This window comes from Genypterus blacodes, unplaced genomic scaffold (genome assembly GCF_046128005.1).
Source record: "Genypterus blacodes isolate CSIRO-AG114 ecotype Tasmania unplaced genomic scaffold, CSIRO-AGI_Gbla_v1 ptg000279l_1, whole genome shotgun sequence".
In the NCBI taxonomy this organism is placed as follows: Eukaryota; Metazoa; Chordata; class Actinopteri; order Ophidiiformes; family Ophidiidae; genus Genypterus; species Genypterus blacodes.
In genome coordinates, this window is record NW_027467070.1 from 83,166 (window position 1) to 106,257 (window position 23,092).

General features: G+C 43.3%; 1 long non-coding RNA gene and 28 other non-coding genes across 29 annotated transcripts in view; all 29 read right to left on the reverse strand.

Annotated features, from left to right (window-relative positions):
- The window catches only part of LOC143017299 (uncharacterized), a 49,654-nt gene that overhangs the window by 15,831 nt on the left and 10,731 nt on the right, over window positions 1-23,092 (reverse strand). The gene's annotated exons all lie outside the window — the stretch shown is intronic.
- LOC143017359 (U5 spliceosomal RNA) lies at window positions 90-205 on the reverse strand. The gene has a single exon (XR_012965660.1). It is a non-coding gene; the product is annotated as a U5 spliceosomal RNA (small nuclear RNA).
- On the reverse strand, window positions 1,070-1,260 carry LOC143017334 (U2 spliceosomal RNA). Its single transcript, XR_012965637.1, has one exon. It is a non-coding gene; the product is annotated as a U2 spliceosomal RNA (small nuclear RNA).
- Window positions 1,984-2,147, reverse strand: LOC143017306 (U1 spliceosomal RNA). The gene has a single exon (XR_012965610.1). It is a non-coding gene; the product is annotated as a U1 spliceosomal RNA (small nuclear RNA).
- LOC143017335 (U2 spliceosomal RNA) lies at window positions 2,692-2,882 on the reverse strand. The gene has a single exon (XR_012965638.1). It is a non-coding gene; the product is annotated as a U2 spliceosomal RNA (small nuclear RNA).
- On the reverse strand, window positions 3,400-3,515 carry LOC143017308 (U5 spliceosomal RNA). The gene has a single exon (XR_012965612.1). It is a non-coding gene; the product is annotated as a U5 spliceosomal RNA (small nuclear RNA).
- LOC143017348 (U2 spliceosomal RNA) lies at window positions 4,380-4,570 on the reverse strand. The gene has a single exon (XR_012965651.1). It is a non-coding gene; the product is annotated as a U2 spliceosomal RNA (small nuclear RNA).
- LOC143017310 (U1 spliceosomal RNA) lies at window positions 5,295-5,458 on the reverse strand. Its single transcript, XR_012965614.1, has one exon. It is a non-coding gene; the product is annotated as a U1 spliceosomal RNA (small nuclear RNA).
- Window positions 6,003-6,193, reverse strand: LOC143017325 (U2 spliceosomal RNA). The gene has a single exon (XR_012965628.1). It is a non-coding gene; the product is annotated as a U2 spliceosomal RNA (small nuclear RNA).
- LOC143017360 (U5 spliceosomal RNA) lies at window positions 6,714-6,829 on the reverse strand. Its single transcript, XR_012965661.1, has one exon. It is a non-coding gene; the product is annotated as a U5 spliceosomal RNA (small nuclear RNA).
- Window positions 7,694-7,884, reverse strand: LOC143017344 (U2 spliceosomal RNA). Its single transcript, XR_012965647.1, has one exon. It is a non-coding gene; the product is annotated as a U2 spliceosomal RNA (small nuclear RNA).
- Window positions 8,608-8,771, reverse strand: LOC143017311 (U1 spliceosomal RNA). Its single transcript, XR_012965615.1, has one exon. It is a non-coding gene; the product is annotated as a U1 spliceosomal RNA (small nuclear RNA).
- On the reverse strand, window positions 9,316-9,506 carry LOC143017336 (U2 spliceosomal RNA). Its single transcript, XR_012965639.1, has one exon. It is a non-coding gene; the product is annotated as a U2 spliceosomal RNA (small nuclear RNA).
- LOC143017309 (U5 spliceosomal RNA) lies at window positions 10,022-10,137 on the reverse strand. The gene has a single exon (XR_012965613.1). It is a non-coding gene; the product is annotated as a U5 spliceosomal RNA (small nuclear RNA).
- Window positions 11,002-11,192, reverse strand: LOC143017349 (U2 spliceosomal RNA). The gene has a single exon (XR_012965652.1). It is a non-coding gene; the product is annotated as a U2 spliceosomal RNA (small nuclear RNA).
- LOC143017312 (U1 spliceosomal RNA) lies at window positions 11,917-12,080 on the reverse strand. Its single transcript, XR_012965616.1, has one exon. It is a non-coding gene; the product is annotated as a U1 spliceosomal RNA (small nuclear RNA).
- Window positions 12,625-12,815, reverse strand: LOC143017326 (U2 spliceosomal RNA). Its single transcript, XR_012965629.1, has one exon. It is a non-coding gene; the product is annotated as a U2 spliceosomal RNA (small nuclear RNA).
- Window positions 13,334-13,449, reverse strand: LOC143017301 (U5 spliceosomal RNA). The gene has a single exon (XR_012965605.1). It is a non-coding gene; the product is annotated as a U5 spliceosomal RNA (small nuclear RNA).
- LOC143017345 (U2 spliceosomal RNA) lies at window positions 14,314-14,504 on the reverse strand. Its single transcript, XR_012965648.1, has one exon. It is a non-coding gene; the product is annotated as a U2 spliceosomal RNA (small nuclear RNA).
- On the reverse strand, window positions 15,228-15,391 carry LOC143017317 (U1 spliceosomal RNA). Its single transcript, XR_012965621.1, has one exon. It is a non-coding gene; the product is annotated as a U1 spliceosomal RNA (small nuclear RNA).
- On the reverse strand, window positions 15,936-16,126 carry LOC143017322 (U2 spliceosomal RNA). The gene has a single exon (XR_012965625.1). It is a non-coding gene; the product is annotated as a U2 spliceosomal RNA (small nuclear RNA).
- On the reverse strand, window positions 16,645-16,760 carry LOC143017302 (U5 spliceosomal RNA). The gene has a single exon (XR_012965606.1). It is a non-coding gene; the product is annotated as a U5 spliceosomal RNA (small nuclear RNA).
- LOC143017346 (U2 spliceosomal RNA) lies at window positions 17,625-17,815 on the reverse strand. Its single transcript, XR_012965649.1, has one exon. It is a non-coding gene; the product is annotated as a U2 spliceosomal RNA (small nuclear RNA).
- On the reverse strand, window positions 18,539-18,702 carry LOC143017313 (U1 spliceosomal RNA). Its single transcript, XR_012965617.1, has one exon. It is a non-coding gene; the product is annotated as a U1 spliceosomal RNA (small nuclear RNA).
- LOC143017323 (U2 spliceosomal RNA) lies at window positions 19,247-19,437 on the reverse strand. Its single transcript, XR_012965626.1, has one exon. It is a non-coding gene; the product is annotated as a U2 spliceosomal RNA (small nuclear RNA).
- On the reverse strand, window positions 19,956-20,071 carry LOC143017303 (U5 spliceosomal RNA). Its single transcript, XR_012965607.1, has one exon. It is a non-coding gene; the product is annotated as a U5 spliceosomal RNA (small nuclear RNA).
- On the reverse strand, window positions 20,936-21,126 carry LOC143017347 (U2 spliceosomal RNA). The gene has a single exon (XR_012965650.1). It is a non-coding gene; the product is annotated as a U2 spliceosomal RNA (small nuclear RNA).
- LOC143017314 (U1 spliceosomal RNA) lies at window positions 21,850-22,013 on the reverse strand. The gene has a single exon (XR_012965618.1). It is a non-coding gene; the product is annotated as a U1 spliceosomal RNA (small nuclear RNA).
- Window positions 22,558-22,748, reverse strand: LOC143017327 (U2 spliceosomal RNA). Its single transcript, XR_012965630.1, has one exon. It is a non-coding gene; the product is annotated as a U2 spliceosomal RNA (small nuclear RNA).

The following is a 23,092-nucleotide window of genomic DNA, read 5'->3' on the forward strand; positions in this document are numbered from 1 at the left end:
GTTGCCAGAGAGCAGGGAACACGGACCTTTGAGCAGGACCTATGTGGTGGGATTGGTCATGTTACTTGTTTCTTTTGACAGAGTGAGGAAGCCCCGCAATAAAGCAGGGCATCAAAAAATTGGTTGAAACTCTTAATGTTCCTCTCCACGGAAATCTTTAGTAAAAGGCGAAAGATTTATACGATCTGAAGAGAACCCAGAGTGTACTGATGGTTCAGGGTTAGAGTGTAGGCCCCTATTCTCTGCCACTCGGCTCTCTATTACGGTTTTCAAGACTGCTTTTCCTCTACAAAGATTGAAGACTTTGAACGCCACGTACAGGTCAAACCTGCTTCATACAGAACATAAAGTCAGCCTACTGAATATAAACACTATACATTTAAGATACGTTGTTTTTCCAGTAATTATTCCTATTTATGCAGCGTTTCCACATCAGCGCTGAACAAAGGTAATTTTCCAAGGAAAGATTCTCTGATATGCTATTGCTGTGCGCGATGGAAAGAGGAGCGATACAAATAAGTTTCCCTTCAGGCAAATGAATGAGGCCATACTTTTTCATATCGCAACCAGAGAACGAGCGTCCAGATAAGATGTTATGTGTTTATCGGCGCCGCGTCACAGTTTGCACTTATCAGCTGATCTGATGCATCGTTAGCTTGGCTAGCCGCTAGTATAGCCAAGCTACATATATAGCGTTACAAGCCCAGTTGTGAGGGATTTAAGTCATTAACAACTCAGGAGAAAAGGCAATAACCCGCTGCTAGGTAGGAGAGTTTGGGAACGACCGACTTAAGAAATTCTAGGTTAATAATTTGTTTTATAAAAAGATAGTTAAATAAAAGTACATTTGCAATATGAACCTGTACTTCTTTGCACTTAAATTTACATCTGTTTATAGGTTATAATGCTATGATTTTACTAATCCAGCCCACTTGAGTCTACATTTGGCCGAATGTTGCCCCAAACTAAAATATACAGAACACTCAACACTTCTTACCATCAAGACGAGGGAAGCAGGGATATTGAAGTACTGTTGTATTTGTATGGCTTATTTCTATTAGACATCATGAGGGGGTGCACCGTTCCTGGAGGTACTGCAATACCAGGTCGATGCGTGGAGTGGACGGAGCAAGCCCCTATTCCATCTCCCTGCTCCAAAAATCAATTTAATATATGGTCCCCGGGTAGGGGACGTATCAGATATTAAACTGATAAGAACAGATACTACACTTGATCTTAGCCAAAAGGCCGAGAAGCGATGCTGTTAAACAGCGGAGTGGAGGGACTCTATCCCCGCTCACACACACAAGCTCACGGTTAAAACACAGATGGGGGGGGGGGTGTTCAAGAATACAACAAAGCCAACACAACAGTCATAAGGTGGAATGATGTTGTTGATCAAAGTATAATACAGATTAATTCCAAACTACCCTTTAAAGGTCACTTCCTGCTCTGTGCGTTACTCGTGTGTGAACTCATGCTAATCAATCGAGTGAATGTGGCGGTCTCTTATGGACAGAACCGATAACAGACAAATGTGCATAAGGGGTCAAACTATCTTCATTTATTGTTAGTTGTTCTAGCCGCTTTCAGTCTACACAAAAATGAAGAGTGTTTGACTGGCATCTACGAAACTGCTCCGCTTCAAAGCTAGACGTTGCCAGAGAGCAGGGAACACGGACCTTTGAGCAGGACCTATGTGGTGGGATTGGTCATGTTACTTGTTTCTTTTGACAGAGTGAGGAAGCCTACAAAAGATTGAAGACTTTGAACGCCACGTACAGGTCAAACCTGCTTCATACAGAACATTAAGTCAGCCTACTGAATATAAACACTATACATTTAAGACGCGTTGTTTTTCCAGAAATTATTCCTGTCTTCCTCTGGCAATTGGGGCATTTATATACGGTCTAGCCCTTGAAAGTAAAGCACTGTGGTACAATATCAATCTAAAGGTAGCAGATTTACATTGAACAGTTTCATCAGGGGAGAGCGCGAACGCAGTCCCCCACTACCAGAAATTATGCAATCGAGATTCCCACATTTGGGGAATTCGCAGGGGTCAGCACAACCGGAGTGCAATGGCTGAGCCTCGCCCTGGGTGAACCACCTTCATGATCATGGTATCTCCCTTGCCAGGTAAGTATGAGTTGCTATAGTCACAGATGCTCAACTCATTCACAGGAGTACAGCTCTGACTCACGGTCACAGAGACTACGCACACACCACAACCACCAGAAGCTATTATCTCTTACAACGAGAATGCAAGAAAAGGCATTAAAGCAAATCAAATATATGCTATAATCGCTTTCAGCCTTAGTTAACACCCCAACGAGCGATACTATCATACTATGTATTTAAAACAAAGAGCAACACGCTTTCACCATCTACGACAAACTGCCGCCTAATACAGGCTGTAACCCCGCCCCCGCCCGTTGACACAATGGATGATGTCACGACGAGTATTTGGATCATAAATTATGACACGATTGCAAATGTGTTGTTCATAAACAAATCCACTGAGTTTCTGGTAAGATGTTGAAATATCTACTCAATAGCTTCAACAATAACAACAGAGAACACCGCAGAGTTCTTGCGTTTCATCTTGGGAGGGCAAAGTGAAATTAGACGATGACTACGGAGTAAGGTTTGATTGAACTCCAGAGAGAATAGTTGGTGTTGAACATCATGAGGGGGTGCACCGTTCCTGGAGGTACTGCAATACCAGGTCGATGCGTGGAGTGGACGGAGCAAGCCCCTATTCCATCTCCCTGCTCCAAAAATCAATTTAATATATGGTCCCCGGGTAGGGGACGTATCAGATATTAAACTGATAAGAACAGATACTACACTTGATCTTAGCCAAAAGGCCGAGAAGCGATGCTGACAAATGGTTGAGCGGAGGGACTCTATCCCCGCTCACAGACACCAGCTCACGGTTAAAACACAGATGTGGGGGGGGGGGGGGGGTGTTCAAGAATACAACAAAGCCGACACAACAGTCATAAGGTGGAATGATGTTGTTGATCAATGTGTAATACAGATTAATTCCAAACGACCCTTTAACAGTCACTCCCTGCTCCGTTACTGCTGGCAAACAGCCAAACCGCTCTGTGCGTTACTTGTGAGTGAACTCATGCTAATCATTCGAGTAAATGTGGCGGTCTCCTATGGACAGAACAGATAACGGACAAATGTGCATAAGGGGTCAAACTATCTTCATTTATTGTTAGTTGTTCTAGCCGCTTTCAGTCTACAAAAAATGAGAAACAAACCGAGTGTTTGACTGGCATCTACGAAACTGCTCCGCTTCAAAGCTAGACGTTGCCAGAGAGCAGGGAACACGGACCTATGTGGTGGGATTGGTCATGTTACTTGTTTCTTTTGACAGAGTGAGGAAGCCCCGCAATAAAGCAGGGCATCAAAAAAGTGGTTGAAACTCTTAATGTTCCTCTCCACGGAAATCTTTAGTAAAAGGCGAAAGATTTATACGATCTGAAGAGAACCCAGAGTGTACTGATGGTTCAGGGTTAGAGTGTAGGCCCCTATTCTCTGCCACTCGGCTCTCTATTACGGTTTTCAAGACTGCTTTTCCTCTACAAAGATTGAAGACTTTGAACGCCACGTACAGGTCAAACCTGCTTCATACAGAACATAAAGTCAGCCTACTGAATATAAACACTATACATTTAAGATACGTTGTTTTTCCAGTAATTATTCCTATTTATGCAGCGTTTCCACATCAGCGCTGAACAAAGGTAATTTTCCAAGGAAAGATTCTCTGATATGCTATTGCTGTGCGCGATGGAAAGAGGAGCGATACAAATAAGTTTCCCTTCAGGCAAATGAATGAGGCCATACTTTTTCATATCGCAACCAGAGAACGAGCGTCCAGATAAGATGTTATGTGTTTATCGGCGCCGCGTCACAGTTTGCACTTATCAGCTGATCTGATGCATCGTTAGCTTGGCTAGCCGCTAGTATAGCCAAGCTACATATATAGCGTTACAAGCCCAGTTGTGAGGGATTTAAGTCATTAACAACTCAGGAGAAAAGGCAATAACCCGCTGCTAGGTAGGAGAGTTTGGGAACGACCGACTTAAGAAATTCTAGGTTAATAATTTGTTTTATAAAAAGATAGTTAAATAAAAGTACATTTGCAATATGAACCTGTACTTCTTTGCACTTAAATTTACATCTGTTTATAGGTTATAATGCTATGATTTTACTAATCCAGCCCACTTGAATCTACATTTGGCCGAATGTTGCCCCAAACTAAAATATACAGAACACTCAACACTTCTTACCATCAAGACGAGGGAAGCAGGGATATTGAAGTACTGTTGTATTTGTATGGATTATTTCTATTAGACATCATGAGGGGGTGCACCGTTCCTGGAGGTACTGCAATGCCAGGTCGATGCGTGGAGTGGACGGAGCAAGCCCCTATTCCATCTCCCTGCTCCAAACATCAATTTAATATATGGTCCCCGGGTAGGGGACGTATCAGATATTAAACTGATAAGAACAGATACTACACTTGATCTTAGCCAAAAGGCCGAGAAGCGATGCTGTTAAACAGCGGAGTGGAGGGACTCTATCCCCGCTCACACACACAAGCTCACGGTTAAAACACAGATGGGGGGGGGGGGTGTTCAAGAATACAACAAAGCCAACACAACAGTCATAAGGTGGAATGATGTTGTTGATCAAAGTATAATACAGATTAATTCCAAACTACCCTTTAAAGGTCACTTCCTGCTCTGTGCGTTACTCGTGTGTGAACTCATGCTAATCAATCGAGTGAATGTGGCGGTCTCTTATGGACAGAACCGATAACAGACAAATGTGCATAAGGGGTCAAACTATCTTCATTTATTGTTAGTTGTTCTAGCCGCTTTCAGTCTACACAAAAATGAAGAGTGTTTGACTGGCATCTACGAAACTGCTCCGCTTCAAAGCTAGACGTTGCCAGAGAGCAGGGAACACGGACCTTTGAGCAGGACCTATGTGGTGGGATTGGTCATGTTACTTGTTTCTTTTGACAGAGTGAGGAAGCCTACAAAAGATTGAAGACTTTGAACGCCACGTACAGGTCAAACCTGCTTCATACAGAACATTAAGTCAGCCTACTGAATATAAACACTATACATTTAAGACGCGTTGTTTTTCCAGAAATTATTCCTGTCTTCCTCTGGCAATTGGGACATTAATATACGGTCTAGCCCTTGAAAGTAAAGCACTGTGGTACAATATCAATCTAAAGGTAGCAGATTTACATTGAACAGTTTCATCAGGGGAGAGCGCGAACGCAGTCCCCCACTACCAGAAATTATGCAATCGAGATTCCCACATTTGGGGAATTCGCAGGGGTCAGCACAACCGGAGTGCAATGGCTGAGCCTCGCCCTGGGTGAACCACCTTCATGATCATGGTATCTCCCTTGCCAGGTAAGTATGAGTTGCTATAGTCACAGATGCTCAACTCATTCACAGGAGTACAGCTCTGACTCACGGTCACAGAGACTACGCACACACCACAACCACCAGAAGCTATTATCTCTTACAACGAGAATGCAAGAAAAGGCATTAAAGCAAATCAAATATATGCTATAATCGCTTTCAGCCTTAGTTAACACCCCAACGAGCGATACTATCATACTATGTATTTAAAACAAAGAGCAACACGCTTTCACCATCTACGACAAACTGCCGCCTAATACAGGCTGTAACCCCGCCCCCGCCCGTTGACACAATGGATGATGTCACGACGAGTATTTGGCTCATAAATTATGACACGATTGCAAATGTGTTGTTCATAAACAAATCCACTGAGTTTCTGGTAAGATGTTGAAATATCTACTCAATAGCTTCAACAATAACAACAGAGAACACCGCAGAGTTCTTGCGTTTCATCTTGGGAGGGCAAAGTGAAATTAGACGATGACTACGGAGTAAGGTTTGATTGAACTCCAGAGAGAATAGTTGGTGTTGAACATCATGATGGGGTGCACCGTTCCTGGAGGTACTGCAATACCAGGTCGATGCGTGGAGTGGACGGAGCAAGCCCCTATTCCATCTCCCTGCTCCAAAAATCAATTTAATATATGGTCCCCGGGTAGGGGACGTATCAGATATTAAACTGATAAGAACAGATACTACACTTGATCTTAGCCAAAAGGCCGAGAAGCGATGCTGACAAATGGTTGAGCGGAGGGACTCTATCCCCGCTCACAGACACCAGCTCACGGTTAAAACACAGATGTGGGGGGGGGGGGGGGGGGGTGTTCAAGAATACAACAAAGCCGACACAACAGTCATAAGGTGGAATGATGTTGTTGATCAATGTGTAATACAGATTAATTCCAAACGACCCTTTAACAGTCACTTCCTGCTCCGTTACTGCTGGCAAACAGCCAAACCGCTCTGTGCGTTACTTGTGAGTGAACTCATGCTAATCATTCGAGTAAATGTGGCGGTCTCCTATGGACAGAACAGATAACGGACAAATGTGCATAAGGGGTCAAACTATCTTCATTTATTGTTAGTTGTTCTAGCCGCTTTCAGTCTACAAAAAATGAGAAACAAACCGAGTGTTTGACTGGCATCTACGAAACTGCTCCACTTCAAAGCTAGACGTTGCCAGAGAGCAGGGAACACGGACCTATGTGGTGGGATTGGTCATGTTACTTGTTTCTTTTGACAGAGTGAGGAAGCCCCGCAATAAAGCAGGGCATCAAAAAATTGGTTGAAACTCTTAATGTTCCTCTCCACGGAAATCTTTAGTAAAAGGCGAAAGATTTATACGATCTGAAGAGAACCCAGAGTGTACTGATGGTTCAGGGTTAGAGTGTAGGCCCCTATTCTCTGCCACTCGGCTCTCTATTACGGTTTTCAAGACTGCTTTTCCTCTACAAAGATTGAAGACTTTGAACGCCACGTACAGGTCAAACCTGCTTCATACAGAACATAAAGTCAGCCTACTGAATATAAACACTATACATTTAAGATACGTTGTTTTTCCAGTAATTATTCCTATTTATGCAGCGTTTCCACATCAGCGCTGAACAAAGGTAATTTTCCAAGGAAAGATTCTCTGATATGCTATTGCTGTGCGCGATGGAAAGAGGAGCGATACAAATAAGTTTCCCTTCAGGCAAATGAATGAGGCCATACTTTTTCATATCGCAACCAGAGAACGAGCGTCCAGATAAGATGTTATGTGTTTATCGGCGCCGCGTCACAGTTTGCACTTATCAGCTGATCTGATGCATCGTTAGCTTGGCTAGCCGCTAGTATAGCCAAGCTACATATATAGCGTTACAAGCCCAGTTGTGAGGGATTTAAGTCATTAACAACTCAGGAGAAAAGGCAATAACCCGCTGCTAGGTAGGAGAGTTTGGGAACGACCGACTTAAGAAATTCTAGGTTAATAATTTGTTTTATAAAAAGATAGTTAAATAAAAGTACATTTGCAATATGAACCTGTACTTCTTTGCACTTAAATTTACATCTGTTTATAGGTTATAATGATATGATTTTACTAATCCAGCCCACTTGAATCTACATTTGGCCGAATGTTGCCCCAAACTAAAATATACAGAACACTCAACACTTCTTACCATCAAGACGAGGGAAGCAGGGATATTGAAGTACTGTTATATTTGTATGGATTATTTCTATTAGACATCATGAGGGGGTGAACCGTTCCTGGAGGTACTGCAATACCAGGTCGATGCGTGGAGTGGACGGAGCAAGCCCCTATTCCATCTCCCTGCTCCAAAAATCAATTTAATATATGGTCCCCGGGTAGGGGACGTATCAGATATTAAACTGATAAGAACAGATACTACACTTGATCTTAGCCAAAAGGCCGAGAAGCGATGCTGTTAAACAGCGGAGTGGAGGGACTCTATCCCCGCTCACACACACAAGCTCACGGTTAAAACACAGATGGGGGGGGGGGTGTTCAAGAATACAGCAAAGCCAACACAACAGTCATAAGGTGGAATGATGTTGTTGATCAAAGTATAATACAGATTAATTCCAAACTACCCTTTAAAGGTCACTTCCTGCTCTGTGCGTTACTCGTGTGTGAACTCATGCTAATCAATCGAGTGAATGTGGCGGTCTCTTATGGACAGAACCGATAACAGACAAATGTGCATAAGGGGTCAAACTATCTTCATTTATTGTTAGTTGTTCTAGCCGCTTTCAGTCTACACAAAAATGTAGAGTGTTTGACTGGCATCTACGAAACTGCTCCGCTTCAAAGCTAGACGTTGCCAGAGAGCAGGGAACACGGACCTTTGAGCAGGACCTATGTGGTGGGATTGGTCATGTTACTTGTTTCTTTTGACAGAGTGAGGAAGCCTACAAAAGATTGAAGACTTTGAACGCCACGTACAGGTCAAACCTGCTTCATACAGAACATTAAGTCAGCCTACTGAATATAAACACTATACATTTAAGACGCGTTGTTTTTCCAGAAATTATTCCTGTCTTCCTCTGGCAATTGGGGCATTTATATACGGTCTAGCCCTTGAAAGTAAAGCACTGTGGTACAATATCAATCTAAAGGTAGCAGATTTACATTGAACAGTTTCATCAGGGGAGAGCGCGAACGCAGTCCCCCACTACCAGAAATTATGCAATCGAGATTCCCACATTTGGGGAATTCGCAGGGGTCAGCACAACCGGAGTGCAATGGCTGAGCCTCGCCCTGGGTGAACCACCTTCATGATCATGGTATCTCCCTTGCCAGGTAAGTATGAGTTGCTATAGTCACAGATGCTCAACTCATTCACAGGAGTACAGCTCTGACTCACGGTCACAGAGACTACGCACACACCACAACCACCAGAAGCTATTATCTCTTACAACGAGAATGCAAGAAAAGGCATTAAAGCAAATCAAATATATGCTATAATCGCTTTCAGCCTTAGTTAACACCCCAACGAGCGATACTATCATACTATGTATTTAAAACAAAGAGCAACACGCTTTCACCATCTACGACAAACTGCCGCCTAATACAGGCTGTAACCCCGCCCCCGCCCGTTGACACAATGGATGATGTCACGACGAGTATTTGGATCATAAATTATGACACGATTGCAAATGTGTTGTTCATAAACAAATCCACTGAGTTTCTGGTAAGATGTTGAAATATCTACTCAATAGCTTCAACAATAACAACAGAGAACACCGCAGAGTTCTTGCGTTTCATCTTGGGAGGGCAAAGTGAAATTAGACGATGACTACGGAGTAAGGTTTGATTGAACTCCAGAGAGAATAGTTGGTGTTGAACATCATGAGGGGGTGCACCGTTCCTGGAGGTACTGCAATACCAGGTCGATGCGTGGAGTGGACGGAGCAAGCCCCTATTCCATCTCCCTGCTCCAAAAATCAATTTAATATATGGTCCCCGGGTAGGGGACGTATCAGATATTAAACTGATAAGAACAGATACTACACTTGATCTTAGCCAAAAGGCCGAGAAGCGATGCTGACAAATGGTTGAGCGGAGGGACTCTATCCCCGCTCACAGACACCAGCTCACGGTTAAAACACAGATGTGGGGGGGGGGGGGGTGTTCAAGAATACAACAAAGCCGACACAACAGTCATAAGGTGGAATGATGTTGTTGATCAATGTGTAATACAGATTAATTCCAAACGACCCTTTAACAGTCACTCCCTGCTCCGTTACTGCTGGCAAACAGCCAAACCGCTCTGTGCGTTACTTGTGAGTGAACTCATGCTAATCATTCGAGTAAATGTGGCGGTCTCCTATGGACAGAACAGATAACGGACAAATGTGCATAAGGGGTCAAACTATCTTCATTTATTGTTAGTTGTTCTAGCCGCTTTCAGTCTACAAAAAATGAGAAACAAACCGAGTGTTTGACTGGCATCTACGAAACTGCTCCGCTTCAAAGCTAGACGTTGCCAGAGAGCAGGGAACACGGACCTATGTGGTGGGATTGGTCATGTTACTTGTTTCTTTTGACAGAGTGAGGAAGCCCCGCAATAAAGCAGGGCATCAAAAAAGTGGTTGAAACTCTTAATGTTCCTCTCCACGGAAATCTTTAGTAAAAGGCGAAAGATTTATACGATCTGAAGAGAACCCAGAGTGTACTGATGGTTCAGGGTTAGAGTGTAGGCCCCTATTCTCTGCCACTCGGCTCTCTATTACGGTTTTCAAGACTGCTTTTCCTCTACAAAGATTGAAGACTTTGAACGCCACGTACAGGTCAAACCTGCTTCATACAGAACATAAAGTCAGCCTACTGAATATAAACACTATACATTTAAGATACGTTGTTTTTCCAGTAATTATTCCTATTTATGCAGCGTTTCCACATCAGCGCTGAACAAAGGTAATTTTCCAAGGAAAGATTCTCTGATATGCTATTGCTGTGCGCGATGGAAAGAGGAGCGATACAAATAAGTTTCCCTTCAGGCAAATGAATGAGGCCATACTTTTTCATATCGCAACCAGAGAACGAGCGTCCAGATAAGATGTTATGTGTTTATCGGCGCCGCGTCACAGTTTGCACTTATCAGCTGATCTGATGCATCGTTAGCTTGGCTAGCCGCTAGTATAGCCAAGCTACATATATAGCGTTACAAGCCCAGTTGTGAGGGATTTAAGTCATTAACAACTCAGGAGAAAAGGCAATAACCCGCTGCTAGGTAGGAGAGTTTGGGAACGACCGACTTAAGAAATTCTAGGTTAATAATTTGTTTTATAAAAAGATAGTTAAATAAAAGTACATTTGCAATATGAACCTGTACTTCTTTGCACTTAAATTTACATCTGTTTATAGGTTATAATGCTATGATTTTACTAATCCAGCCCACTTGAATCTACATTTGGCCGAATGTTGCCCCAAACTAAAATATACAGAACACTCAACACTTCTTACCATCAAGACGAGGGAAGCAGGGATATTGAAGTACTGTTGTATTTGTATGGATTATTTCTATTAGACATCATGAGGGGGTGCACCGTTCCTGGAGGTACTGCAATGCCAGGTCGATGCGTGGAGTGGACGGAGCAAGCCCCTATTCCATCTCCCTGCTCCAAACATCAATTTAATATATGGTCCCCGGGTAGGGGACGTATCAGATATTAAACTGATAAGAACAGATACTACACTTGATCTTAGCCAAAAGGCCGAGAAGCGATGCTGTTAAACAGCGGAGTGGAGGGACTCTATCCCCGCTCACACACACAAGCTCACGGTTAAAACACAGATGGGGGGGGGGGGTGTTCAAGAATACAACAAAGCCAACACAACAGTCATAAGGTGGAATGATGTTGTTGATCAAAGTATAATACAGATTAATTCCAAACTACCCTTTAAAGGTCACTTCCTGCTCTGTGCGTTACTCGTGTGTGAACTCATGCTAATCAATCGAGTGAATGTGGCGGTCTCTTATGGACAGAACCGATAACAGACAAATGTGCATAAGGGGTCAAACTATCTTCATTTATTGTTAGTTGTTCTAGCCGCTTTCAGTCTACACAAAAATGAAGAGTGTTTGACTGGCATCTACGAAACTGCTCCGCTTCAAAGCTAGACGTTGCCAGAGAGCAGGGAACACGGACCTTTGAGCAGGACCTATGTGGTGGGATTGGTCATGTTACTTGTTTCTTTTGACAGAGTGAGGAAGCCTACAAAAGATTGAAGACTTTGAACGCCACGTACAGGTCAAACCTGCTTCATACAGAACATTAAGTCAGCCTACTGAATATAAACACTATACATTTAAGACGCGTTGTTTTTCCAGAAATTATTCCTGTCTTCCTCTGGCAATTGGGACATTAATATACGGTCTAGCCCTTGAAAGTAAAGCACTGTGGTACAATATCAATCTAAAGGTAGCAGATTTACATTGAACAGTTTCATCAGGGGAGAGCGCGAACGCAGTCCCCCACTACCAGAAATTATGCAATCGAGATTCCCACATTTGGGGAATTCGCAGGGGTCAGCACAACCGGAGTGCAATGGCTGAGCCTCGCCCTGGGTGAACCACCTTCATGATCATGGTATCTCCCTTGCCAGGTAAGTATGAGTTGCTATAGTCACAGATGCTCAACTCATTCACAGGAGTACAGCTCTGACTCACGGTCACAGAGACTACGCACACACCACAACCACCAGAAGCTATTATCTCTTACAACGAGAATGCAAGAAAAGGCATTAAAGCAAATCAAATATATGCTATAATCGCTTTCAGCCTTAGTTAACACCCCAACGAGCGATACTATCATACTATGTATTTAAAACAAAGAGCAACACGCTTTCACCATCTACGACAAACTGCCGCCTAATACAGGCTGTAACCCCGCCCCCGCCCGTTGACACAATGGATGATGTCACGACGAGTATTTGGCTCATAAATTATGACACGATTGCAAATGTGTTGTTCATAAACAAATCCACTGAGTTTCTGGTAAGATGTTGAAATATCTACTCAATAGCTTCAACAATAACAACAGAGAACACCGCAGAGTTCTTGCGTTTCATCTTGGGAGGGCAAAGTGAAATTAGACGATGACTACGGAGTAAGGTTTGATTGAACTCCAGAGAGAATAGTTGGTGTTGAACATCATGATGGGGTGCACCGTTCCTGGAGGTACTGCAATACCAGGTCGATGCGTGGAGTGGACGGAGCAAGCCCCTATTCCATCTCCCTGCTCCAAAAATCAATTTAATATATGGTCCCCGGGTAGGGGACGTATCAGATATTAAACTGATAAGAACAGATACTACACTTGATCTTAGCCAAAAGGCCGAGAAGCGATGCTGACAAATGGTTGAGCGGAGGGACTCTATCCCCGCTCACAGACACCAGCTCACGGTTAAAACACAGATGTGGGGGGGGGGGGGGGGGTGTTCAAGAATACAACAAAGCCGACACAACAGTCATAAGGTGGAATGATGTTGTTGATCAATGTGTAATACAGATTAATTCCAAACGACCCTTTAACAGTCACTTCCTGCTCCGTTACTGCTGGCAAACAGCCAAACCGCTCTGTGCGTTACTTGTGAGTGAACTCATGCTAATCATTCGAGTAAATGTGGCGGTCTCCTATGGACAGAACAGATAACGGACAAATGTGCATAAGGGGTCAAACTATCTTCATTTATTGTTAGTTGTTCTAGCCGCTTTCAGTCTACAAAAAATGAGAAACAAACCGAGTGTTTGACTGGCATCTACGAAACTGCTCCACTTCAAAGCTAGACGTTGCCAGAGAGCAGGGAACACGGACCTATGTGGTGGGATTGGTCATGTTACTTGTTTCTTTTGACAGAGTGAGGAAGCCCCGCAATAAAGCAGGGCATCAAAAAATTGGTTGAAACTCTTAATGTTCCTCTCCACGGAAATCTTTAGTAAAAGGCGAAAGATTTATACGATCTGAAGAGAACCCAGAGTGTACTGATGGTTCAGGGTTAGAGTGTAGGCCCCTATTCTCTGCCACTCGGCTCTCTATTACGGTTTTCAAGACTGCTTTTCCTCTACAAAGATTGAAGACTTTGAACGCCACGTACAGGTCAAACCTGCTTCATACAGAACATAAAGTCAGCCTACTGAATATAAACACTATACATTTAAGATACGTTGTTTTTCCAGTAATTATTCCTATTTATGCAGCGTTTCCACATCAGCGCTGAACAAAGGTAATTTTCCAAGGAAAGATTCTCTGATATGCTATTGCTGTGCGCGATGGAAAGAGGAGCGATACAAATAAGTTTCCCTTCAGGCAAATGAATGAGGCCATACTTTTTCATATCGCAACCAGAGAACGAGCGTCCAGATAAGATGTTATGTGTTTATCGGCGCCGCGTCACAGTTTGCACTTATCAGCTGATCTGATGCATCGTTAGCTTGGCTAGCCGCTAGTATAGCCAAGCTACATATATAGCGTTACAAGCCCAGTTGTGAGGGATTTAAGTCATTAACAACTCAGGAGAAAAGGCAATAACCCGCTGCTAGGTAGGAGAGTTTGGGAACGACCGACTTAAGAAATTCTAGGTTAATAATTTGTTTTATAAAAAGATAGTTAAATAAAAGTACATTTGCAATATGAACCTGTACTTCTTTGCACTTAAATTTACATCTGTTTATAGGTTATAATGATATGATTTTACTAATCCAGCCCACTTGAATCTACATTTGGCCGAATGTTGCCCCAAACTAAAATATACAGAACACTCAACACTTCTTACCATCAAGACGAGGGAAGCAGGGATATTGAAGTACTGTTATATTTGTATGGATTATTTCTATTAGACATCATGAGGGGGTGAACCGTTCCTGGAGGTACTGCAATACCAGGTCGATGCGTGGAGTGGACGGAGCAAGCCCCTATTCCATCTCCCTGCTCCAAAAATCAATTTAATATATGGTCCCCGGGTAGGGGACGTATCAGATATTAAACTGATAAGAACAGATACTACACTTGATCTTAGCCAAAAGGCCGAGAAGCGATGCTGTTAAACAGCGGAGTGGAGGGACTCTATCCCCGCTCACACACACAAGCTCACGGTTAAAACACAGATGGGGGGGGGGGTGTTCAAGAATACAGCAAAGCCAACACAACAGTCATAAGGTGGAATGATGTTGTTGATCAAAGTATAATACAGATTAATTCCAAACTACCCTTTAAAGGTCACTTCCTGCTCTGTGCGTTACTCGTGTGTGAACTCATGCTAATCAATCGAGTGAATGTGGCGGTCTCTTATGGACAGAACCGATAACAGACAAATGTGCATAAGGGGTCAAACTATCTTCATTTATTGTTAGTTGTTCTAGCCGCTTTCAGTCTACACAAAAATGTAGAGTGTTTGACTGGCATCTACGAAACTGCTCCGCTTCAAAGCTAGACGTTGCCAGAGAGCAGGGAACACGGACCTTTGAGCAGGACCTATGTGGTGGGATTGGTCATGTTACTTGTTTCTTTTGACAGAGTGAGGAAGCCTACAAAAGATTGAAGACTTTGAACGCCACGTACAGGTCAAACCTGCTTCATACAGAACATTAAGTCAGCCTACTGAATATAAACACTATACATTTAAGACACGTTGTTTTTCCAGAAATTATTCCTGTCTTCCTCTGGCAATTGGGACATTAATATACGGTCTAGCCCTTGAAAGTAAAGCACTGTGGTACAATATCAATCTAAAGGTAGCAGATTTACATTGAACAGTTTCATCAGGGGAGAGCGCGAACGCAGTCCCCCACTACCAGAAATTATGCAATCGAGATTCCCACATTTGGGGAATTCGCAGGGGTCAGCACAACCGGTGTGCAATGGCTGAGCCTCGCCCTGGGTGAACCACCTTCATGATCATGGTATCTCCCTTGCCAGGTAAGTATGAGTTGCTATAGTCACAGATGCTCAACTCATTCACAGGAGTACAGCTCTGACTCACGGTCACAGAGACTACGCACACACCACAACCACCAGAAGCTATTATCTCTTACAACGAGAATGCAAGAAAAGGCATTAAAGCAAATCAAATATATGCTATAATCGCTTTCAGCCTTAGTTAACACCCCAACGAGCGATACTATCATACTATGTATTTAAAACAAAGAGCAACACGCTTTCACCATCTACGACAAACTGCCGCCTAATACAGGCTGTAACCCCGCCCCCGCCCGTTGACACAATGGATGATGTCACGACGAGTATTTGGCTCATAAATTATGACACGATTGCAAATGTGTTGTTCATAAACAAATCCACTGAGTTTCTGGTAAGATGTTGAAATATCTACTCAATAGCTTCAACAATAACAACAGAGAACACCGCAGAGTTCTTGCGTTTCATCTTGGGAGGGCAAAGTGAAATTAGACGATGACTACGGAGTAAGGTTTGATTGAACTCCAGAGAGAATAGTTGGTGTTGAACATCATGATGGGGTGCACCGTTCCTGGAGGTACTGCAATACCAGGTCGATGCGTGGAGTAGACGGAGCAAGCCCCTATTCCATCTCCCTGCTCCAAAAATCAATTTAATATATGGTCCCCGGGTAGGGGACGTATCAGATATTAAACTGATAAGAACAGATACTACACTTGATCTTAGCCAAAAGGCCGAGAAGCGATGCTGACAAATGGTTGAGCGGAGGGACTCTATCCCCGCTCACAGACACCAGCTCACGGTTAAAACACAGATGTGGGGGGGGGGGGGGGGGTGTTCAAGAATACAACAAAGCCGACACAACAGTCATAAGGTGGAATGATGTTGTTGATCAATGTGTAATACAGATTAATTCCAAACGACCCTTTAACAGTCACTTCCTGCTCCGTTACTGCTGGCAAACAGCCAAACCGCTCTGTGCGTTACTTGTGAGTGAACTCATGCTAATCATTCGAGTAAATGTGGCGGTCTCCTATGGACAGAACAGATAACGGACAAATGTGCATAAGGGGTCAAACTATCTTCATTTATTGTTAGTTGTTCTAGCCGCTTTCAGTCTACAAAAAATGAGAAACAAACCGAGTGTTTGACTGGCATCTACGAAACTGCTCCACTTCAAAGCTAGACGTTGCCAGAGAGCAGGGAACACGGACCTATGTGGTGGGATTGGTCATGTTACTTGTTTCTTTTGACAGAGTGAGGAAGCCCCGCAATAAAGCAGGGCATCAAAAAATTGGTTGAAACTCTTAATGTTCCTCTCCACGGAAATCTTTAGTAAAAGGCGAAAGATTTATACGATCTGAAGAGAACCCAGAGTGTACTGATGGTTCAGGGTTAGAGTGTAGGCCCCTATTCTCTGCCACTCGGCTCTCTATTACGGTTTTCAAGACTGCTTTTCCTCTACAAAGATTGAAGACTTTGAACGCCACGTACAGGTCAAACCTGCTTCATACAGAACATAAAGTCAGCCTACTGAATATAAACACTATACATTTAAGATACGTTGTTTTTCCAGTAATTATTCCTATTTATGCAGCGTTTCCACATCAGCGCTGAACAAAGGTAATTTTCCAAGGAAAGATTCTCTGATATGCTATTGCTGTGCGCGATGGAAAGAGGAGCGATACAAATAAGTTTCCCTTCAGGCAAATGAATGAGGCCATACTTTTTCATATCGCAACCAGAGAACGAGCGTCCAGATAAGATGTTATGTGTTTATCGGCGCCGCGTCACAGTTTGCACTTATCAGCTGATCTGATGCATCGTTAGCTTGGCTAGCCGCTAGTATAGCCAAGCTACATATATAGCGTTACAAGCCCAGTTGTGAGGGATTTAAGTCATTAACAACTCAGGAGAAAAGGCAATAACCCGCTGTTAGGTAGGAGAGTTTGGGAACGACCGACTTAAGAAATTCTAGGTTAATAATTTGTTTTATAAAAAGATAGTTAAATAAAAGTACATTTGCAATATGAACCTGTACTTCTTTGCACTTAAATTTACATCTGTTTATAGGTTATAATGCTATGATTTTACTAATCCAGCCCACTTGAATCTACATTTGGCCGAATGTTGCCCCAAACTAAAATATACAGAACACTCAACACTTCTTACCATCAAGACGAGGGAAGCAGGGATATTGAAGTACTGTTGTATTTGTATGGATTATTTCTATTAGACATCATGAGGGGGTGCACCGTTCCTGGAGGTACTGCAATACCAGGTCGATGCGTGGAGTGGACGGAGCAAGCCCCTATTCCATCTCCCTGCTCCAAAAATCAATTTAATATATGGTCCCCGGGTAGGGGACGTATCAGATACTAAACTGATAAGAACAGATACTACACTTGATCTTAGCCAAAAGGCCGAGAAGCGATGCTGTTAAACAGCGGAGTGGAGGGACTCTATCCCCGCTCACAGACACCAGCTCACGGTTAAAACACAGATGGGGGGGGGGGTGTTCAAGAATACAACAAAGCCAACACAACAGTCATAAGGTGGAATGATGTTGTTGATCAAAGTATAATACAGATTAATTCCAAACTACCCTTTAAAGGTCACTTCCTGCTCTGTGCGTTACTCGTGTGTGAACTCATGCTAATCAATCGAGTGAATGTGGCGGTCTCTTATGGACAGAACCGATAACAGACAAATGTGCATAAGGGGTCAAACTATCTTCATTTATTGTTAGTTGTTCTAGCCGCTTTCAGTCTACACAAAAATGAAGAGTGTTTGACTGGCATCTACGAAACTGCTCCGCTTCAAAGCTAGACGTTGCCAGAGAGCAGGGAACACGGACCTTTGAGCAGGACCTATGTGGTGGGATTGGTCATGTTACTTGTTTCTTTTGACAGAGTGAGGAAGCCTACAAAAGATTGAAGACTTTGAACGCCACGTACAGGTCAAACCTGCTTCATACAGAACATTAAGTCAGCCTACTGAATATAAACACTATACATTTAAGACGCGTTGTTTTTCCAGAAATTATTCCTGTCTTCCTCTGGCAATTGGGACATTAATATACGGTCTAGCCCTTGAAAGTAAAGCACTGTGGTACAATATCAATCTAAAGGTAGCAGATTTACATTGAACAGTTTCATCAGGGGAGAGCGCGAACGCAGTCCCCCACTACCAGAAATTATGCAATCGAGATTCCCACATTTGGGGAATTCGCAGGGGTCAGCACAACCGGAGTGCAATGGCTGAGCCTCGCCCTGGGTGAACCACCTTCATGATCATGGTATCTCCCTTGCCAGGTAAGTATGAGTTGCTATAGTCACAGATGCTCAACTCATTCACAGGAGTACAGCTCTGACTCACGGTCACAGAGACTACGCACACACCACAACCACCAGAAGCTATTATCTCTTACAACGAGAATGCAAGAAAAGGCATTAAAGCAAATCAAATATATGCTATAATCGCTTTCAGCCTTAGTTAACACCCCAACGAGCGATACTATCATACTATGTATTTAAAACAAAGAGCAACACGCTTTCACCATCTACGACAAACTGCCGCCTAATACAGGCTGTAACCCCGCCCCCGCCCGTTGACACAATGGATGATGTCACGACGAGTATTTGGCTCATAAATTATGACACGATTGCAAATGTGTTGTTCATAAACAAATCCACTGAGTTTCTGGTAAGATGTTGAAATATCTACTCAATAGCTTCAACAATAACAACAGAGAACACCGCAGAGTTCTTGCGTTTCATCTTGGGAGGGCAAAGTGAAATTAGACGATGACTACGGAGTAAGGTTTGATTGAACTCCAGAGAGAATAGTTGGTGTTGAACATCATGATGGGGTGCACCGTTCCTGGAGGTACTGCAATACCAGGTCGATGCGTGGAGTAGACGGAGCAAGCCCCTATTCCATCTCCCTGCTCCAAAAATCAATTTAATATATGGTCCCCGGGTAGGGGACGTATCAGATATTAAACTGATAAGAACAGATACTACACTTGATCTTAGCCAAAAGGCCGAGAAGCGATGCTGACAAATGGTTGAGCGGAGGGACTCTATCCCCGCTCACAGACACCAGCTCACGGTTAAAACACAGATGTGGGGGGGGGGGGGGGGGTGTTCAAGAATACAACAAAGCCGACACAACAGTCATAAGGTGGAATGATGTTGTTGATCAATGTGTAATACAGATTAATTCCAAACGACCCTTTAACAGTCACTTCCTGCTCCGTTACTGCTGGCAAACAGCCAAACCGCTCTGTGCGTTACTTGTGAGTGAACTCATGCTAATCATTCGAGTAAATGTGGCGGTCTCCTATGGACAGAACAGATAACGGACAAATGTGCATAAGGGGTCAAACTATCTTCATTTATTGTTAGTTGTTCTAGCCGCTTTCAGTCTACAAAAAATGAGAAACAAACCGAGTGTTTGACTGGCATCTACGAAACTGCTCCACTTCAAAGCTAGACGTTGCCAGAGAGCAGGGAACACGGACCTATGTGGTGGGATTGGTCATGTTACTTGTTTCTTTTGACAGAGTGAGGAAGCCCCGCAATAAAGCAGGGCATCAAAAAATTGGTTGAAACTCTTAATGTTCCTCTCCACGGAAATCTTTAGTAAAAGGCGAAAGATTTATACGATCTGAAGAGAACCCAGAGTGTACTGATGGTTCAGGGTTAGAGTGTAGGCCCCTATTCTCTGCCACTCGGCTCTCTATTACGGTTTTCAAGACTGCTTTTCCTCTACAAAGATTGAAGACTTTGAACGCCACGTACAGGTCAAACCTGCTTCATACAGAACATAAAGTCAGCCTACTGAATATAAACACTATACATTTAAGATACGTTGTTTTTCCAGTAATTATTCCTATTTATGCAGCGTTTCCACATCAGCGCTGAACAAAGGTAATTTTCCAAGGAAAGATTCTCTGATATGCTATTGCTGTGCGCGATGGAAAGAGGAGCGATACAAATAAGTTTCCCTTCAGGCAAATGAATGAGGCCATACTTTTTCATATCGCAACCAGAGAACGAGCGTCCAGATAAGATGTTATGTGTTTATCGGCGCCGCGTCACAGTTTGCACTTATCAGCTGATCTGATGCATCGTTAGCTTGGCTAGCCGCTAGTATAGCCAAGCTACATATATAGCGTTACAAGCCCAGTTGTGAGGGATTTAAGTCATTAACAACTCAGGAGAAAAGGCAATAACCCGCTGTTAGGTAGGAGAGTTTGGGAACGACCGACTTAAGAAATTCTAGGTTAATAATTTGTTTTATAAAAAGATAGTTAAATAAAAGTACATTTGCAATATGAACCTGTACTTCTTTGCACTTAAATTTACATCTGTTTATAGGTTATAATGCTATGATTTTACTAATCCAGCCCACTTGAATCTACATTTGGCCGAATGTTGCCCCAAACTAAAATATACAGAACACTCAACACTTCTTACCATCAAGACGAGGGAAGCAGGGATATTGAAGTACTGTTGTATTTGTATGGATTATTTCTATTAGACATCATGAGGGGGTGCACCGTTCCTGGAGGTACTGCAATACCAGGTCGATGCGTGGAGTGGACGGAGCAAGCCCCTATTCCATCTCCCTGCTCCAAAAATCAATTTAATATATGGTCCCCGGGTAGGGGACGTATCAGATACTAAACTGATAAGAACAGATACTACACTTGATCTTAGCCAAAAGGCCGAGAAGCGATGCTGTTAAACAGCGGAGTGGAGGGACTCTATCCCCGCTCACAGACACCAGCTCACGGTTAAAACACAGATGGGGGGGGGGGTGTTCAAGAATACAACAAAGCCAACACAACAGTCATAAGGTGGAATGATGTTGTTGATCAAAGTATAATACAGATTAATTCCAAACTACCCTTTAAAGGTCACTTCCTGCTCTGTGCGTTACTCGTGTGTGAACTCATGCTAATCAATCGAGTGAATGTGGCGGTCTCTTATGGACAGAACCGATAACAGACAAATGTGCATAAGGGGTCAAACTATCTTCATTTATTGTTAGTTGTTCTAGCCGCTTTCAGTCTACACAAAAATGAAGAGTGTTTGACTGGCATCTACGAAACTGCTCCGCTTCAAAGCTAGACGTTGCCAGAGAGCAGGGAACACGGACCTTTGAGCAGGACCTATGTGGTGGGATTGGTCATGTTACTTGTTTCTTTTGACAGAGTGAGGAAGCCTACAAAAGATTGAAGACTTTGAACGCCACGTACAGGTCAAACCTGCTTCATACAGAACATTAAGTCAGCCTACTGAATATAAACACTATACATTTAAGACGCGTTGTTTTTCCAGAAATTATTCCTGTCTTCCTCTGGCAATTGGGACATTAATATACGGTCTAGCCCTTGAAAGTAAAGCACTGTGGTACAATATCAATCTAAAGGTAACAGATTTACATTGAACAGTTTCATCAGGGGAGAGCGCGAACGCAGTCCCCCACTACCAGAAATTATGCAATCGAGATTCCCACATTTGGGGAATTCGCAGGGGTCAGCACAACCGGAGTGCAATGGCTGAGCCTCGCCCTGGGTGAACCACCTTCATGATCATGGTATCTCCCTTGCCAGGTAAGTATGAGTTGCTATAGTCACAGATGCTCAACTCATTCACAGGAGTACAGCTCTGACTCACGGTCACAGAGACTACGCACACACCACAACCACCAGAAGCTATTATCTCTTACAACGAGAATGCAAGAAAAGGCATTAAAGCAAATCAAATATATGCTATAATCGCTTTCAGCCTTAGTTAACACCCCAACGAGCGATACTATCATACTATGTATTTAAAACAAAGAGCAACACGCTTTCACCATCTACGACAAACTGCCGCCTAATACAGGCTGTAACCCCGCCCCCGCCCGTTGACACAATGGATGATGTCACGACGAGTATTTGGCTCATAAATTATGACACGATTGCAAATGTGTTGTTCATAAACAAATCCACTGAGTTTCTGGTAAGATGTTGAAATATCTACTCAATAGCTTCAACAATAACAACAGAGAACACCGCAGAGTTCTTGCGTTTCATCTTGGGAGGGCAAAGTGAAATTAGACGATGACTACGGAGTAAGGTTTGATTGAACTCCAGAGAGAATAGTTGGTGTTGAACATCATGATGGGGTGCACCGTTCCTGGAGGTACTGCAATACCAGGTCGATGCGTGGAGTGGACGGAGCAAGCCCCTATTCCATCTCCCTGCTCCAAAAATCAATTTAATATATGGTCCCCGGGTAGGGGACGTATCAGATATTAAACTGATAAGAACAGATACTACACTTGATCTTAGCCAAAAGGCCGAGAAGCGATGCTGACAAATGGTTGAGCGGAGGGACTCTATCCCCGCTCACAGACACCAGCTCACGGTTAAAACACAGATGTGGGGGGGGGGGGGGTGTTCAAGAATACAACAAAGCCGACACAACAGTCATAAGGTGGAATGATGTTGTTGATCAATGTGTAATACAGATTAATTCCAAACGACCCTTTAACAGTCACTTCCTGCTCCGTTACTGCTGGCAAACAGCCAAACCGCTCTGTGCGTTACTTGTGAGTGAACTCATGCTAATCATTCGAGTAAATGTGGCGGTCTCCTATGGACAGAACAGATAACGGACAAATGTGCATAAGGGGTCAAACTATCTTCATTTATT